Raw genomic sequence first — 19,140 nt, 5'->3', positions numbered from 1 at the left:
TTTTCCATTCATATTACATAATCGTGAAGATTTTGATTTTATGGTTACCATCAGCTTTACAGAATGCTTTAATGTACTTTCACAATATTTCTTTTCAAATATAATCATGTTTAAACTTCTTATCATTATTATAATAGCACATCAATCATGAATTACATCTCTGTAAAATTTTTGGACAAAAGTTATGTAAGATAAGATACTCATGTCTGCCCTGTAATCTTCAGTGCTCTTTTGCAGGTAGTGCTACAAAATCCTTAGAAGGCAGTTGGCCCAATGGTAAGTAATGAGATTCTCTTTCTTTGATATAGATTTTTGGAACAGCTGAAAAACAAAATCATGCAAAAAGAAAAAGAAAAGTTGTTGAAGCTGTCCTATCTTTCTAAATTTCCCCCCCCCCCAAAAAAAAAAAATTCTCAAAAGGAGATACGTTGAGCTGATTGGTTTTATATTCTTCATTAGATAATGGCTCAATCCATATTGGCTGAGTGCATGGATACTCTCCTTGTCACACATTGCGCTGGGAGAAGAAACAGCACATAGATAAGTAGAACTTCAGAAATTTGCTTTGATTTAAATCTGGACACAGTTCCCAAGACTGCTTGTTTAGGGGGAAAAGTAACTAGTAGGCATTTGCAGAAAAGGACTATGAGCATGCCTCGCTGATATAAACACAACTAAACAATCCCTCTTGCACTACATAATTTTAAAGGTCAGCACCTAGCACTGTTCCTGACAGTGAATTTGATGGTGTCATTTCTAGAATAAATTATTACTCAACATGAAAGGGCTTTACAGAACTAAATATTAAAGAAACTGCAGCCTTTTTTTTAATGACATTTTTCTTGGAACATCAGACTGAATCCCATAACTGAATATTGGCTTTTGCACCTCAATTGCTTGAACAAAACAAGGAATAAGTGTTGCAGGAAAAAATACCACCCAAAAGGGAGGTTTTTCTTTAGTCATTATGAGCGATTTTGGAAATATGTGTTCAACAGTATCATTCTGGGTTTTGTTAGTTCATGATGCCATAGCCAGATCTTGACAGCTTTTCTTATGCAGAGCAATGTCACAAGCAGTATTAGGATCTTCCTCTCTGTGGAAAACAACTCTTCCTTTACAATAAACCTGCTTCTTTTAAAAATCTTTTAATAATATACAGGATTTCCCTCTGATAAAGTAGCATCACTTAGGATTGGAAGAGTTAGAGGAAGACTTACCAGAACAGTAGTAATTTCTCCTTGGTGAGCAATGGGGCTTTTTGTTCTTTCAGAGCTCAGATGGATATTGATGCCTAAGACTAGGCTGAGAAAAATGGAAGCTCAGAAACAGCAACAGGACATTTCTTCATCCAGATAGCATGTAATTTCCAGAATAATAGAGGCATATAGGGAAGAAATAGGACAGAAATTGCCACTGTTACTGTGTGTGGCAGATGTGCGCTGGAGGTGGACCTGTATGTTCCAGTCAATTATCGATCTCAAAATCTGGTAACTGGCCATTGCAGACAAAGAAGTAGTATAGCTCCACCCAAGAACTCCTGAGAGGGCTAAGCCTACAACCATTCCTCCAGAAGCTCAAAACATAGTTTTAAGTGCATAGGAGCAGTGACCCTTTATTGCAGGAGAGTCTCTGTATTTCAACCTCCTGATCATCTTGAGAGTCAAAAATCTGTTGGAGTTATTGCTGCTCAAGACAAAGAAAATCCTGCTTCATCTGTTTCACAAGTTCAAAAGACTTGTCAAAATTACTCAAAATAAATTTTCACTGAACTTTTCCAAATCGCAAAATAGGGTTGGGATTTGCTAAAATTTGTGAGGTGCTGCATTCAAGCCATCCTACACTGTTCCTAATAGTTTAATTTTCCCATCCATTTGATGAAATTCTGTGACCAAATTCCTTTTACTTAGTTTAGAAACTTTAGATAAGTGCCTTTAGTTAAGCAGAAGTTCTCTGAACAGACAGTGAATAGAGACAGGCACCACTGGCCAGTAAATCAGGCCTCAAGTGGGCCAACTCCCCCTCTGAAGGTTTTATCTATCTCCTTGGAATATACATGAATTATAAAGTAACTATATTCCCAGTTTTGTCACCTCAGGTTCGTAAAGTTGAGGAAATAAATCTGTGACTTACCCTGGACCTAGATATTACTGGTATAAAGGTACCTTCCCATGCGGGGCTTGGCTATATTTGGATATGCACTTTTACACTGGTATAATTGTCTTTACCCTAGGGGAGTTGTACTACTTAAGCTACACTGATATAGTCAAAAAAGCACAATTTTCTGGTGCAGACATATCTAGTCTGCTCCTTATAGAGAATTTATGGCTCGTTTTCTAATGGTTCATAAAGTGGGACAATATTCCCTAATAAAATTGGGGGGCAAGTGAGCTAGAGATTAAGATAGGCAGTCAAGTGACAAATATAGAGGCAATAAGTACCAAGATCCTGTAATTTTCAAAGTTCTGTTCTGTCTGTATTCTTCACAGTGCATACTTATAGCCTGTCTCACCTGCTGCCTCACCTACTGGCTGGACTTTTATTACTTCAGCCTTTATTCCTTGAAAGATAAACATGTGAAACGAGCCCACCAATTACCTTGCCAATAAGCAATGTGATCCCAGGCCATCTGCCAGTCTGTTCATTTCAAGTATGGAGGGCTGGAGTTTGTGCCTCCTGTACCTCAATAGGCAGAAGGTTGACTTCTTATGTGAGGCCAGGTCTAAATAAGAGACCTCCTAATTAACTGCATTCAGTTCAGCCACTGTTTTGCTATGTGATTCCTTATGTCCCGGCTTTACCATCTGTAAAATGGGGCTGAGAGTAATACTTTTCTCATGGGGGGGAAATGAAGCAGAAGAATGCTCAATAGAGGTATAATTCTTCAGGAAAGTCAGGTGAAAAGTGAGAAATTACAACCATTATCCTCAGCAACTCACCTGCACTCAAAATCACCTACCATGCAGATTGAAAACAATATAAAAATGTAGCTCTTTAAAAATGTGCCGGTAATTCTCTGATGCCAGGCCTTAGAACCAATTCCAAACCCCTTAGAAAATAATGTGATTGATAAACTATCATATATGTTAAACAGCAGTAGCCAATGGGCCTGCCCTACTATGGAAAAATGAAATTAATAGCTTTCTGCCCCAGAGCGCTCTCTAATCTGGGAATACATCATCCTGCTTGTGGATTGCTTCAATAATCTGAGCCAAACAAAGGTAATATTAGGGGGACTCTGCAGTTATGATTTCAAGAAATTAGTATATAGTGATGGTATCAGCTTTGGAAATTCCCTGTCCTCACATACTCTTCCTTTTTCCTGCCCCACAGGATAGCACATCTGAGGCTGTGCTGCAAAATATATCAGCTAACTAATCCAGCTGTAAAAACATATTTTTTTTAAGCCATGGATCAATTTCCCAGCCCGGTGCACAGCACAGACATCAATATGGAGAGCAAATGGGGAGGAATACATTAAACCAGCACTGCTGCCTTATAACTTTATTTCACGAAAGCACTCTGACAACACGGTGAATGTATGTGTGCACATGTACATCCCAAACAATACAGGCAAGTGTACATTTATGTCTTTTGGCAATCCATCTCCACATTCTAATGCAGCCTCTTTCATGCATGTGCTTCAGGGCAATCTAACACTGGTGTGGCAAGGATTTTGCTGCTTTTGTGATGTGAGGAAGGAGCCAAAACACACCTTCGAACCATGATCTTTTCTGTAATAGTTTTGCTGAGTGAGATAGCTGCTACTGAGATAGTACCTAAAGAATCCAGGCCTTGAATAGCTGCTTGTCTCTGCTTTGATGCCTTTGCCCTGATCGCCAGCGCTTTATTTAGTTTTCCACATTTCACTACAAATGACTTGAATAAACTGTTGCACAATCTGAATGTAGTGACATTACTGTGGGTTTCTCGCCAGAAATCAAGACCACAGGAAAGTAGAAAGCGGGGTAGAAAACTATATGTCAATAGCACTTCTTAATTAGTGAAAAGCAATTTCCTTGAGAAAAGACAAAAGGAAGAAATCTTCAGAATAAAGAGCAAGTGGAGGAGGAAAAAAAGGAAGAAAAATCAAACATCCCTGTTACTAAGACATATAATAAAATCTGTTTACTACTCAAATAATCTTTGCTCCAAGCCAGCTAGTTATGACACTCTCGGATATATCTGCTGCAAAACAGTAAAAGGTAGAGGGGGATTAATGTCCCATTCCAGTTCTTTCTGTACCACCTCTCGCCTCTGAGTTCTGCTGAATGTGACATTTTTCCCTGGTGCCTAATACACAGAACTCTGCTGCTAATTTTATGCACAGAGTTCTCATGCTGTGTAATTTGAGGCCAGAGACTCCTCCAAGAGCCTGCCAGACAGAGTACACACCCTTCAACACTGCTTCTGTGACAGAGAATTGGGGGAAGGGAGAAGAAAATGAACCAAACAAGAAAAAAGAAGCAAGCTTCCAAACTTGCCCAAGATGTTTGGCTCATTTTTGGTTCTCATCTACCAGGGATCTATCTCCAGCTCTCCCTTTCCTATTTGCCAACAGCCCAGTAAAGTGGATTTGCCAGCAGTCACAAAAACTCAGTCAACTTAAGGCACTAATTTTTCCCTTTTTTTCCCCATACTGGATTCTATCTGACTGCTCTAATACTAAATGAGGCTTTTGGCCACAAGGCTCTTTTAATACTACCCTGAGACAGAATAAGTGATTTCTGCAAGATTATAATTAAGGATTTAAAAGAGAAACTGGTGTCTTTTTTTTCCTTACTTTGGTTAACATCTCTGCATCTCACAGATCTAGTCTGCACTGTAACATATTCCACTAAAGTGACAATGGACAAGTAACCTTCAAAACCTGGCCTGATCGTACTCAAGAGGAGATTGAACTGGATGTATCCCCATTAGCTGACTTGAAAAGGCTTTGTGCAGACGCTCCTCTTTGCTTCCAGCTAACTGGACCAATTTTTGCTGAAGCCTTTTAGTGGAATCATTGCTTTCCAGAGTAGAGAAAGGATTTAATCAGACTCATTTTCGATACTACTTACTCCTAACCTGGTGCTGATAATGCCAGAAGAATACCCCATAGCACGGCCTTCTCACAACACCAACTTCTCTTTCTCTTGACTGTATCAACAAATAGTCAGTGAAAGAACTACAGGTTGAAAAGAAAAAAAGAACGTTGGTAACAGGATTATATCAATAACTTCTCCTACTGTCAACACTTTATGCCAGAACAAAATAAACCGTACTGCCTAAAGACTTCTTTGGATGGTACAGCAGCCTCTTCATTAATGCTTCTTCTCTTATCATTATGCTGACTAGAAGTATTAAGTACAGAACTGTTCTTTAAAAAAAAAAAATGGATCTCGGCCTTGCTGTACAGCAAGTGCTATTATAGCCTACAGATCTATCCAAGACTAAATAAAATATTTCTTGAGAATTTGAGAAGAGCTGGGACTTACTGCTGTTCAGCTGCAACAGAACATCATGAACCTTGACTTCCAGAGAACTTTCTTTGCAGTTCCTCCCATCATGAAATAATGTGACTATGTGGAGAGAACAAGGGAGGAAAGCCTGGGAAGAGGAACATAGTCTTTTATTCCATATCTAGGGTGTGGCATAAACAAAAGATTAGGCATAAAAATCAGATAAATTCATATACTGATCTAGTACAGCCATCAACATGCTCAACTGAAGAAGAAGAGAACGAGGGGAAAAACAGGGCAATGAACACTTGACAAAAAGAGGAACATAAAAGGAAAAAAATAGGGATGTGTGGAAACAATCAAATGTAAAAAAGGACTAGGAAGAATCTATCCCTTCTCTAAAGACGTGCATTGCATTTCCAAACTTGACCCACATGTGTCTAGCTATCTAATTTATGAGAGACATGAAGCTGACCAGCTAGCAGGCTGGCCATAAATTATCTCTCTTAGATAAGCCAAGATGCTTTACATTAGGAGAGAGGAAGGGAAAACTGACAAATAAGAATCTCATCCCTGCCCTCTGGGGCACTGCCTGGAATATACTCTCTTGGCATCTAAAAATCTGCAGGTGTTCTGAGGTGGCAATACTGCTTGCCAAGACCTCTCCATTATAAAAGCTAATAGATCAGAGCATTTTTACTACTGCCTGACAGCATGGCTCCCTGGCACAACTTCACTTTCAGATTCACAATACTTGTAAATTTGCTGACCAATCTTTGCTCAAATCCTTGATTTTTCCTCTTCTTTCATATATCTTCATTGTTTACATCCTTTATATATATATATGCACCTTTTTTTTTTTTTTTTAATTGCATTAGCAAAACAGTAGCCAGTAGGTCAAGAGAAATTATTTTTCTTCTGTCCTAAATGCTTATAAAGCTGTATCTGGAATACTATCACTAGTTTTGGAGCTCACATAACAAGACAACTATTGACGGCCTGGATGGAGTTCAACAGAGTACAAATAAGGCTGGAGCATATGATATATGAGGAAAGGCTGAAGTAAATACTTTTGTTTAGTTTAGAGAAGAGACAACCGGGAGAGAGATCTAATTGCTATTCCAAGTAAACAAAGTGGGATTAAAAAGGAGACACAGCTAGACTTTTCTCCTAGGTGGACAATGAAAAGTCAGGAGGTAAGAATAACAAGCTGCAACAAGGGAAAAAATCTCACTGAACATAAGAAAAAATAATGCAACATGAACTGGAACAAGGTCCCAGAAAGGCTATGGGATCTACATCTGGAGAGATTTGAAAACTTTGACTAGACAAGCTTGATCTATATTTTATATTAGCCCAGCTTTAAGCAACACATTGTATAGATGACATCCACTGGCCCCTTCTAACTTTATTTACGCTATGTTCAGATACCAGATGCTATCTTCAGCTAACCAAAGTCTCCATTGCAGTTACTGGTCACCTTATCCAAGACAATATGCTTGACCTAAATGAAAATCTCACATGTATTTGGCAACTGTGAACATTTCAGATAGTTTACAGTACAGTCCTATAAAATTAAATTTCCTGTAAAAAAAGAAAAAAAAAAAAAAAAAGGAATGAGAGGAAACACAAGTTCTCCTAAAAAGAAGGCTTCTAAAAACATTACCTTCAGTAACTTCATAGTAAAACATAGTGATGGATATTCTTAGATTGGATTGTCAGTAAGAAGCAATCAGCTGACCTCTGTGCCTTGCTTATACTATCTACCTCATGCATCTGCAAATTATTTTCTCTTTGAACACCAACTTTTCCCTCTTCACCATTTTCCCCTTGTAGCACTCATGCTTTCCAAGCCCATCTTCCTCCTCAACTTACTTTTCTCTCATCAACCTTTTTTTTCTTTTTTTGATCCCCATCTCAGCCTTTATTCTTTTAGCCCTAAATCTCTGATCCTAAATTGGAAAATAATTTTTCAAGGCATCTCCCCTACAGAGCAGGTAATTATTTGGCTTTGGGCCTGCTCCTGCATTGTCAGCTCTCTCTTGTCAACAAGTCTATTAAGTGTGTGGAAAAGCTTTGAAATGACCAAGAAGCCCATAAACTGACCTGGTAATCCCAAGGAAAGCCTGGTCTGCATTAATGGTTCTTGTAAAATGAGAGACCTTGATGCCTAAAGAACCTTAGAACAGCCTTCCACAAATGTTGCCTGACACACCAAGTATTCAGTGCTTGAAACGGGGGGAGGAGAGGAATCATGAAAATTATTCTAAGTCTAGACTGATGAACTACACAAGCACTAGACCTGCACTAATTTTATTATCAATAAATGTTTTCTTCAGGTTTTCTTTTGCCTTAGTAGTTTGGCTCCCATTACCTTCAGTCTCTTTATTCTTGTTAGTGCTGTGGCCTTTACACACCAAGGGTCTTACTGTAAGAAGTAAAATGGTTATAGAAACTTATCATGCCTGGCTACATGTCTGAAACAGTGAAAAACAGGATGAAGAAAAATTTACACAGCTTGAAATTAGACTCAGACCGCTAATTAGTGAACAATCAGAAAGGCTGCAAAGTTTTACAAATATACCCGGTTCAGAGAACAAGAATCACAGGATGACAATTTCACCACATAACTACGTAAATCCAATCGGTATTTCAAAGATATAATTTGAAAATTCAGTGTAATTTTGCTCCTAGTTATAGAAAAGTTGCTGTTCACATATGTTTGAATGCCAGACATAATGCTTACCGGTCCACCTATGTCATGATGTAACTATACAAAGAGTTTATGAACATTAGAAATATTTATACTGGAAATATTGTTAGTTTCTCTCACTCTTGAATCCATACTTTTATTCATCAGACCAGATAAGTATTGGTACTCTGAATACTTTCTTTTCCTTTTGCTTTATTCCATATGTTGCAGGAAAAAAAAAAAAATTACAAAACACACTTGCTTGCCTTAGCAATACAGTTCACATTCTTACTCCTACTGATGATTGTCTTATGCTTTCAAAGTCTATCAGATTTAGCTAGGCTAACAGCAGATATTCTACTTTTACATATAATCCTTCTTCATATCTCAATAAACTCTTTGCTGAAATAATAGCCATCCAGCTGCTAAATCCACAAGATAATTAAACACTGTGTGAAAGGACACTTCTTTTTAAGCAAACTTAATTTTTATCAAATGATTACTCCATCCTCATTTGAATAATAATTATTCAAATAATTTTTTTCTTTTTAACCTCTTCTCACTTAAGTCCTTTCTTGGTCCCTTGAGCAATAGAAAAAATAAAAATGTAACTGTGGGATAAGAGAGGAAGGCATGAAGATGGCAAGGGAAAAAAAGGCATTAAACAGTTACTGGATTCTCATTTAGGCTCCAAATCTAGCTTCAGAGGGACTATTCATAGTTTAAAAGTTAAGCATAAAGCAGAAGGCTGTGCAAGATCACAGTGCCTCTGGAATAAGAATTATTTCTCATTATGAGACATATAAGTACAATACTTATGAAAGGCCCCGGTCACGGTTGGATCTACAAAATCTGATGCAGTATAAAAGCAAGTGAGAAAGAAGCATGTAGGAAAATAAATTTCTAGTAATTTCTAATAAGTCTATTCTCCAAATAAAAATCTGACTGAGTTTTCTTGTATTGATTTGGTTCACATCTCCATTTCTGACTGCACATATGAAGTACTGGTCAACATGTCTACCTTACTATTCACAGACAAGAAGATGCAGTAGCCATGCTTAAGTATTCACAATTGAATTGCTGTTGCCACAGGAGTGTAAACATTTATTTAAACATGACAGCCTACAAAAAATATGTAATGGGGGAAAGCAGTTAACAATAGCTACTTTCTATGGGCCAGCAAACTATCTAGAACTACAAGAGAAGGGTGTCTTCTATATGCTGTTGATTCCAATCAGGATATCCTCCTTCACTTTGTAAAAGAAACAACTCTCATAAATACTTACACATTTGATTTTCTTTCTCCAAGTGTCTATACCTACACCCTTCTCACCTGAAAACAACCTATTTATTCATCTAAACTATAACTGCATGGTGTGCTACCATTCTAAGGGAGACTTTAGCAGATGTCTTTGTTTTGCTGTCTCATCTTCAGGCTCCTTTTAAGGAACTATTAGTCTTTAAGGTTCCCTAATCCCCCAACTAAATTTATCAGCAGTTGATTGCAGCCAAGAGTTAAGCTAAATTAAACTTTGAAATCCTTGTACAGTGTATCAGATGCACTTCTGGTAGAAGAGATGGAGTAGAAAGCTCCAACTGTTCCACTTACCAAGAGGTAGGAGAACCATGCCTTTCTCTACAGGTTTCTTAAAGCTTCCACACAATTTTCAAGATCACCACAATTTGCCTGATTTTATAAGAACAAGAACTCAACTATTGAAACAACTTGTCATTTAACTCCATATCAGGTGTGTGCATGCATGCATGTGCATAAATTTGCACACAGGTAGATACGTTCCTCTACAAGTTTGTATATTACATATGGAGAAGGTATGTGTACACACACACTGCATGTGTAAGGCTGCATGCATTCTTTAGACATATGGTCCAGCTGACACACATGATTAAAAGGTATTTATCTGCATGGATATATGTATCACATACACGTATATATGTGTGTGTGCGTATGTATGTATGTATCTGTTTTCCAGTTTTTGTCTTCACACAATCAATCATTCCCTTATTTGCATCTCTCACTCAGGCTCACAAGTTATTATCAGAACAGATATCCCTCCTACTCTGAGTTGTGCTCTTAGTGAGTGGTAAAATATACAGTCTTAAATAATTTGCATGTCAACATCAATAGTTGGTTAGTTCTGATTACAATGTAACTGTGAACTGTGAACTTCTACTTGTACTTCTATGTCAGAAGAAGGAGAATTACATATCCTTACAGATGCACCAAAAAAAACACCCAAAACAACCACAGAAAACAAAACATAAAAAGGGACAGTCCAGTATGTACTTTTGCTTAAAAAAGAAAAAAGCACATTAAAAAAATATGGATGCTTAAGAGGAAATGGCATAAGATACAGATTTTTTAAGTGTGGGCCAGTAATTGCAATCTAAACCATCAGAAGTTTTCAGAAGACACTGATATCTAGCAAGTGATCAGTACCCACATAGATAGATGGTGTTAATTACCTTCCTAACAGATTTGTCTTCTCTCTACAAAGTAATTATTCAGTGGCACTAATTGATCCCTATCTCTTTTCAATTTCTATAAAAAGCTCTAGAAGAGGGAACTGGTGAAATCTCCATTTAAAAGACCAGAAAGAGCCCCAATGACAACTGGAAGATGGCTCAGGTCCTAAAAAGACAACACAGTTCAGACTACAACTCTCTGGATGTAAAAGAAATCGTTGCAAACCGGGTTACAGTAAAGTGGCAAAAAAAAAAAAAAAAAAAACCAAAAAAAACCAAACAAAACAAAACAAATAAATTTATAAATAAATAAATAAATAAAACTTCCTCTCCAGAGACTTCATAGCATTTACTCTGAGGACACATCAAAGATTTGTTTCCAAAAGCATTTGTCTATCATTTTCATCAGGTTTTTTTTCAGGAAAAAAAGCGTGTGTGAGAAGTGTGATTTCTGATGTCTGTATCCCCATGGCTACTAAAAACAGCTAGAAAGGGAGTTGGGCACATCACAACACATGAAATGTCAGGTTAACAAATTCTAACACAACAGCTCAGAGAAACAGACGCTTGCTTTCTCCCACCTTCATCCTCCCATATCACACTAGAAGAAAAGGGAAAAAAAAAGTCGACAGAAAACTAGCCAAAGCCATGTAAGGGAATCAAATATGTCCTTCAGAAATTTAAACCTCTCTAAAAATAGGATGAAAGGCTAAGCAAGTCACTTGTTTTTACTCATAGCAGTAACAAAGGGGCCTTTACTGTAAAGGACTCACACAGGTTCTGTGATGTTACAGTAATATCTGTCTCCTCATTGATGGAGAGAAACAGAGAAGAGGATTTAGAGTGTGTGTAACCCGAGAGAGAAATCATCTGTCATTCCCTCACAGGGCATTAGTAAACTTTCCGTCTCCTGGCAGAAGGAAGAGCCACTCTTCTTCCCTGCCTCTTGTGATTACAGCTTTAAGCACTATTATAAGAGACATGCTTTTGAATAATATTAATAATTAGAAAAAATCTAGCTCTATTAAAAAAGAGTAATAGAAGCCCAACTGAAAAGAAACAATATTCTGTGCAATACAGCTTGGACCTGGTAGCAAATAAAGCGCCAAGTAACAAACAGATGTTCTTTGTGAAAGGGATGATCCCTTTGCTCCACCCAAGTGAAACTGCTGTCGCAACCTATGCTTCTCACAACCAAGATCCAGAGCAACAAAAAAGAAAAGAACAGTGCATTTTGGAGGATATTATCCCAGGAGAGGATGCAATGTGCAATTTATTGTGTGATCTCACGTAAACAGCTGATTTGTTGGTGTGTCCGTTGTCTGCCCTTTAACAGGAGAAGGTGTTGGTGGAAAAACAAATCCCCAAACAGACAGCCAATAGTGCTGGAAGACATGGAGGTACACTACTTCAGAGATCAGTGAGGTTTTTACTATACCCTGTTACTTGTTTGTTCTTTCCCACATTAGAGGTTAGAAATGCCAACAGAAATTGCAGAAAAATACCAGAGATGATACATTTCAAAGAGGCAAAGTACTCCCAATCAGGACATCACTTCTATCTTATGAGTCTCTGCTTCATCCAAGAGTAAGATATTAATGATCATTTTACGGAAATATCTCATTCTTCTTCAAGACAGCAGCTTTGGTGTCCCACTGAGATCAAAACCCAAAGGGCCTGGAGCTACTGCCTCTTACAAATAACTGTCAAAATACCATAGCATGAGCTAAAAGTGTTGTTGCATATCATTCAGATCTGTACCATGTGCTACATTGATCCCCATTTCTAGATTACAATATTTCTTTTACCTACACAAGGAATATTCACAAAGTTTTGAAAGGAAGAGTACAAAAAGGCCCTGTGCTAAGGTGATTTATGTAAGAGATCACCACTATGAACCTTTTCAGGAAGGAGAAACTATACAAACATTCAAGAAAAAAAGGTATTCCCATAATGAGCATCAGTTCAGATATGCAGAATATAAAAAAATGTAATGTAAGTCTAAAAAATTGATTAGTCCAATATAACTATTTTTTTGCAAATAATGTTTTAAATTGTAGGAATATTTTTTTTCACATTGCCTAGGGAAAAAAAAAATAAATCCCCATACATAAGATTATTAATAAGGTGATAAGATGATTGTCAGAAGGAATATCTAAAAGGGAAATGTAAGAAGTTGTGGCACACTGGTAATGGCAGGGAAAATATACTTCTCTTATCACAGAATCATAGAATGTATGGATTGGAAGGGACCTTTTAAAGGTTATCCAGGTCCAACCTCACTGCCACAGGCAGGGACACCTTCCCCCAGCCCAGGGTGCTCCCAGCCCCGTCCAACCTGGCCTTGAACCCTTCCAGGGAGGGGGCACCCACAGCTGCTCTGGGCACCCTGGGCCAGTGTCTCACCACCCTCACAGTAAAGATTTTTTTTTTATATATCTAATCTATATCTACTCTCTTTCAGTTTAAAACCATTAATCTTTGTCTTATCTGTACATTCCCTGATAAAGAGTCCCTCCCCACCTTTCCTGTAGGCTCCCTTTGAGTACTGGAAGGCTGCTATAAGGTCTCCCTGGAGCCTTCTCTTCTCCAGGCTGAACAACCCCAACTCTCTCAGCCTGACCTCATAGGGGTGGTGCTCCAGCCCCTGATCATCTTCATGGCCATCCTCTGGACCTGCTCAAGCAGGTTTATATCCTCCTTATATTGGGGGTCCCAAAGCTGGACACAGAACTCCAGGTGGTGTCTAACAAAAGCAGAGCAGAACAGCAGGATCACCTCCCTCGACCTGCTGGCCACACTTCTCTTGGTGCAACCTGGGCCATGGTTGGCTTTCTGGGCTGCAAGCACACATTGCTGGCTCATAGTCAGTTTTCCACCCACTAATACCCACAAGTCCTTCTCAGGGCTGCTCTCAATCCACTCTTTGCCCAGCCTGTATTTATGCTTGGGATTGCCCTGACCCGTGTGCAGGACCTTGCACGTGGCCTTGTTGAATTTCATGAGGTTCACACAGGCCCACCTCTTGAGCCTGTCAAGGTCCCTCTGGATGGCATCCCTGCCCTCCAGTGTATCAACTGCACCATGCAGCTTGGTGTCATCGGCAAACTTGCTGAGGGTGCACTCAATCCCTGCCCATAACACTAACAAAGATGTTAAACAGCACTGGTCTCAACACCAACGCCTGAGGAATGCCACTCATCACCCCTCTCCGTATTAGCAACGTGCCAGTGAATCTTTAATATAATTCTCTCCAGCAGACAGAGGATAAGGATGTTACAAAAGATAAACTCAATTTTTCAATCTGACGGAATCCCAGATGCAGCAGAAGTGAGTGAATGTACATTCATTCTCTTAAGAAGTTTAGCATAGGTAACAAAAGTAGAGATTTCCTTCCTGCAGTCCTCCCTTTAGGTGACCTAAAGAGATAAAGAACATAAAGTACAGGAGAATTCAGTGTTTGGGTCTGATTCAGGCCATGAACTACGTAGAGATACTCTTTTAGTGCCAATAAATTTGTTTTATGTGTATCTGTTTATTAACAACTGGACTGGGACTGTTCAACTCGTTAGGGTGACTGAAACTGTATTACAGTATAATGACTTTATTTACTGATATTCTCCTTGGCTGGATCCAAATCATCACCTAAACCTGAGAAGATATCTCATTTACCAATCATATAAATGGAAGAATTGTTTTCTAATTAAATATTGACAATAAATAAACAGCTGACACAACCCTGTTCCTTTTCTGCTGCTAGTTATAGACTTTCTTAGCTAGCAATTTCCATTTGGGAGGCTGGCAGGAAAAGCCCCAACTTGCCATTTGAGTATCACTGCTATAAAATTCTTCCCACTCACTGCTTACCCAGAAAGATATGACTCCTTTACAAACCTCTGACTTCCACTGTGCACTAACAGCTCTGAAACAAATTGTGAAAGTGTAAGAAAAAACCCAACAGAGTCATTAAAGGATAACTACCAAAATTTGGGTTACCACAGGATTCCAACTGCTTATCCTGAAGTCAAATTTTCCCAAAAGCTGTTTACCCTGATCTAAATGCTTTGACCGCTCTCCTACCAGCAGCCTAGTATAAATGGGAATAAGTAATGAAGCCATCTTTCTGCTGTGCTAGTTTTTCTGGAATATAACCCCTGTGGTAATAATTACATGGGTTTATCCATCTCAGTGTGAACACCACCAGAGTGTCAATTATGACAAATGTCTGATACCTACAAGTGTCTGTTGTAAAGAAAACCAACTGTTTCCATTCTCTTAACCTTGGGGTCAGGGTTTCCCACTGGGATTAACAGCTTTTTTTCCTGCTGTAAGTATTCATTTGAGAGTTGCTAGGAGGTGTTATGATATACAGACCTACTCTTTTAGCACTAGGGTGTTTTTTTTTTCTGTCGTTTGGTAATCTGAGCCTAACCCTCACCAGGGGTTTACAGAGAAACGCCTATCATTGTTTTTCATTTGTATTATCTCCTTTGTCTGATAGTGTTCAAGACATTTCACTTTATTTTCCACACTATTTGCAATACAAACTGGGGAGTCCCCAAAGTCCACAGGTAGCATGGACTATTAGTGACCTGCTTCTAGCCTCTGGGGTATCTCTTGCAGCCATTTGCTATTTCCAGCTTTTGAGACAGTTAGCAGAGGAGTCATATGTAAAAATGGAACCACTAAGCTTTGAACCTAGGGCTAACCAAAGAATAGTCCATTGCATGGACTATGAAGAAATAATGGAACCTAAAAAGCCTGAATCAGTCTGGTATACTCCATCTGGCAGAAGGAAATTATAATTAGTATACACAAAACTGACATTTTCAGTCGCAGAGTAGTAATATGAAATATATATATACATACCCAAATAAATATGCTCATATGCAGCCTAAAGAGGGCATATATGAACTCCAGAGCAGCATATAAACAAGAAGTCATAGTAAACATGAACTGAAGTTTCCTGTTCTATATTAGCAAAGAAAAAGATTATTTTTCCTATGGGTACTGTGAGTTATTCTTTTAACTGATTTATTTTTCATATACATTCTGTCCACATGATCCTTCCACTTTTCACACGTGTGTGGTATTATAAACTACACTGAGGAAAATAAGTTAAGAACCACCATACAGGATCAAAATAAACTTCCTCTGGTCTGCTAACTCAGTATCCTGTCCCCAACATTGGACATAGACTAAAGCCTTTGGAGGAATGTAAGCACAAGGGAATCACATTATGACATTTTCCAATAATCCTGTCTTTAATCCCAACCGCTTTAGTTCAGGAACTTCACAAGCTGGATGTGGCCTCTATGAGTTTGGTAACCTTCAGTGGATCTCTCTTCCATGAATTGCTCATTCTCCTCTCCAACACATAAAAGCTCTCAAAATCACGACAACCTTGGCAGACTAAATTCAATAGGTGCTACATTCTTTACTATGTAAATATATCTTTTGGAAAAGCTACGAGTTGTGAGTTGTACTCACTAACATGAAAGGTTTAGTGGCACTTTTGCCAGGAGAGGTTTGTCCTAAAATTCTGGACAACTTCTAATGTGGGTATTCACATTTGATCTTCCCAAAAATTCTTAGTTGCATTGTATTAATTAAAACTCGTATTTACTCCTACTTCTCCAAAAGAGAAGTGGAGTTGGTACAGAGTTTCTGGAATCCTGAATCACAGTATTGTATGGATTAGGGTTATACAAAGAACCCAAGGCATCTGATTTCAGATAGGAAGGATAGCAATATAATATTTCTTCCTTTTTTTAGAAGTAAGATGAAAGAGGACAATATACCTAAGAACTTGTGAGAAGGGGCAAGTTTGATAGCAGGAGCAGGAGGAAGAAACATACACTTATATCACTACTCACAGGGAAAACAACAAAGAAAATACTGACATTGTAAGGATTCCTATCCTGCCTCTAAACATAGGTGAGACTGGCACTGAGATTTGCCTTAGAGGAAAATAGAGGAGTATCTGTATAATGAATGTTGAGTATAAAATGTTTCAAAATGTTCTTAACCAAAGTATGCTGCAGGCATACAAAATACTATTTTAAATATTTTAAATTGTTGTGTGAATACTTTCCAAATCTAAATGTAATGTGGATGGGTGCTAAATTGTATATACATCTTGGACTGCAGCAAATTCAACCTGATTTGTCATTCTTGTTTTATATAACAGGTTGGAGTCTATAACAGATACTTTAGAATACTCTATAAGCTCAGACAGCAAAGTAACTCCATGTTATGCTGGGCACAGCAATACCAAGAAGATGCCAACAAAACCAGAGGAATACCAAAAACAAGTAAGAAAAAATGATTACAGGTCTAGAGAGGCTGATTCATGAGAAAAGGTGTAAAATAAATAATTCTGTATAGCTTGGCTAACCCGAGGACTGAAGAATATTATAACTGTTCATAAGATCAAATGAAAGGCATATGCTTATATGCATTGGAAAAGAAGGCCGATCCAGAGGCTTATATGAGATATTGATGAGATAAAAATACAGAAAATAAATTTTAACTGGTAACCAAGAAACATTTCTTAACAATGAAACTTCTAGATTTTAGAATATACTTTCAAATAAAGGAAGTTGTGTGGCTTCTTTAACAGATAAGTAGGAAAATAAATGCAAAATGAGTAGAAGATGGCTGACTGGTATCCCTAAAGACCAAAGTTGCGTGTCACAACACATGTACTAGATGTGGGAGACAGCAGCAGGACATGCTTCCATTTTAAAGTGCTATGCTGGCTTTATGATGATAACATCAAAAGTTTTGGGTACATTGGCTGATGGGACCTGGAGCACCTTATTATTCAGATTACAGTTATTTATGTGTGGTGGGAAAGAGACAAAGAAACAATAATGGATGAGCGTTCCAATTAACTCTGCAGTGTATATGTATTTTAAAGGGGAATCACAGTCCTAATCTTTTCCTGAATACCTGATTGAGATGACAGTAAACGTGTAGCCACATTACTGAAACTGATGAGTGCAGTAACATGAACTTTCTCCCTAAGTTCTATCATTTTACATAGGTGAACTCTCAGGATCCCGTTGCCACAACACTCCCTCTCTTTCAGCTTCAGGCAGATTTGTACAAATAACCCAGAAGTGTCAGATTTTCATTGTATTCTTCTGACCACAAAAAAAAAAAAGAAAAATCCCAGCAACAAAACCCCTTTTAATTACTTAAATACTTGACATGTAACAATGACCTCACTATATGCCCGATGAGGTCATAAATCTGCTCTCTCATTGTAAACAAGCCTTAGTAGGAACTAACAAAAAGGATAAGAAAGGATTTCCACTACTCAGGATTGCTTTCACATGGCTGAATTATACAAAGGAATCACAGTGACTAGCCCTGCAATTGCTCTCCTTGCACCAGTGGACAAACGCAGTCATTCCAGTGGAGCAGACAGAAATGGAAGTCACATGCCAGTAGCCAAAAAGACAGTCCTACAACCCTTATCCTCTCTAAGGTGCCAGAAAAAGGTAAAAGAGAAAAGTTATTCTGTCAGCCACCAAATGGAAATAGAGCATGCAGCTAACAACCACAAAATCCTGGTATCTCTAAACCAGAATCTAATCTTGGTACTACATCAAGAGTATATAATACATGAACGTGTAATGCAAAGCCCACACCACTGAATTTAGCAAACAGCGTACTATGAATCATACTGTTCCAAAGGCAACACACCAGTTGGCTGAAACATTTGGACCCACAAGAGTCAGCTATCTCACATTGTAATTAAATACAAAGTCTCACCTGCTCAGAGCTAGGGCACAGACACAGTGTTGGTGAGAAATAAAGAAGGCCACCTGAAAAGTAGTATTTCTTCCCCTACTACTGTAGCACACTGACAATTCAAAAACCACTACAGGAAGCATAATAAAAATAAGTGAGAGAGAGAGAACACTAAATTGATTGAATTAACCTTTGTCATGTTTGATTCAATAAAGCTTCCTCTTTAGAAATTATCTAAAGCTGACGGAGAATTTCCAATTTATCACAGAACGTGGCATCAAAATGATACCGGCCGTGGAGAAATACTTCTAAATATTCTTATCTCATACATACCTCAATTATCTTTCCTCCCTTCTAGGATCAATTAATTAAGCTAGAAAAATCAAATCTCACTTTTGCACCACCTGCCTTTCCCAAAAGATAATTTCAGTTCTAGCACAACAGCCTTGGTTGCTTTTTAACCCAAGAACTGTTGGGTTTGAGTCCTGAAACAGAAAAGAATATTTTTTGTCACAAATATACTCCAGATAAATGTGATTCATAGTATTTTATAAAATGTTTCCGCTTGACAGAAAAACAATAAATATCAGGAAAAGTGTCCTCAGCTGGATTACAGAATGGTAAATACATCTCAATGGCATTTTTATTGTTGTTGTTATTGCTTGACAGAGTAAAAATAGAGGTGTCTTCAAAGGTGGTTTTCCCTGGAATAAGCAACTCAGCATAAAGAGAATATATATGCTGAAAAGGTTACAGTCAGTG

General features: G+C 38.1%; 1 protein-coding gene across 4 annotated transcripts in view; it reads right to left on the bottom strand.

Moving 5' to 3' along the window:
* The window catches only part of NCF4 (neutrophil cytosolic factor 4), a 38,722-nt gene that overhangs the window by 13,459 nt on the left and 6,123 nt on the right, over window positions 1-19,140 (bottom strand). For 2 of the 4 annotated variants that reach the window (XM_032996811.2, XM_032996810.2), the window contains exon 2: window positions 5,061-5,167. The exons of the other annotated variants lie outside the window; for them this stretch is intronic. The gene's annotated coding sequence lies outside the window, so the exon portion shown is untranslated. The remainder of the gene's footprint in view (window positions 1-5,060; window positions 5,168-19,140) is intronic. 4 annotated transcript variants of the gene reach the window in all.

Source organism: Tyto alba, unplaced genomic scaffold (assembly GCF_018691265.1).
Source record: "Tyto alba isolate M040663 unplaced genomic scaffold, T.alba_DEE_v4.0 Super-Scaffold_2, whole genome shotgun sequence".
Lineage (NCBI taxonomy): Eukaryota > Metazoa > Chordata > Aves > Strigiformes > Tytonidae > Tyto > Tyto alba.
The sequence above is the reverse complement of the archived record's forward strand: the minus strand, read 5'-3'. Positions and strand labels throughout refer to the sequence as shown.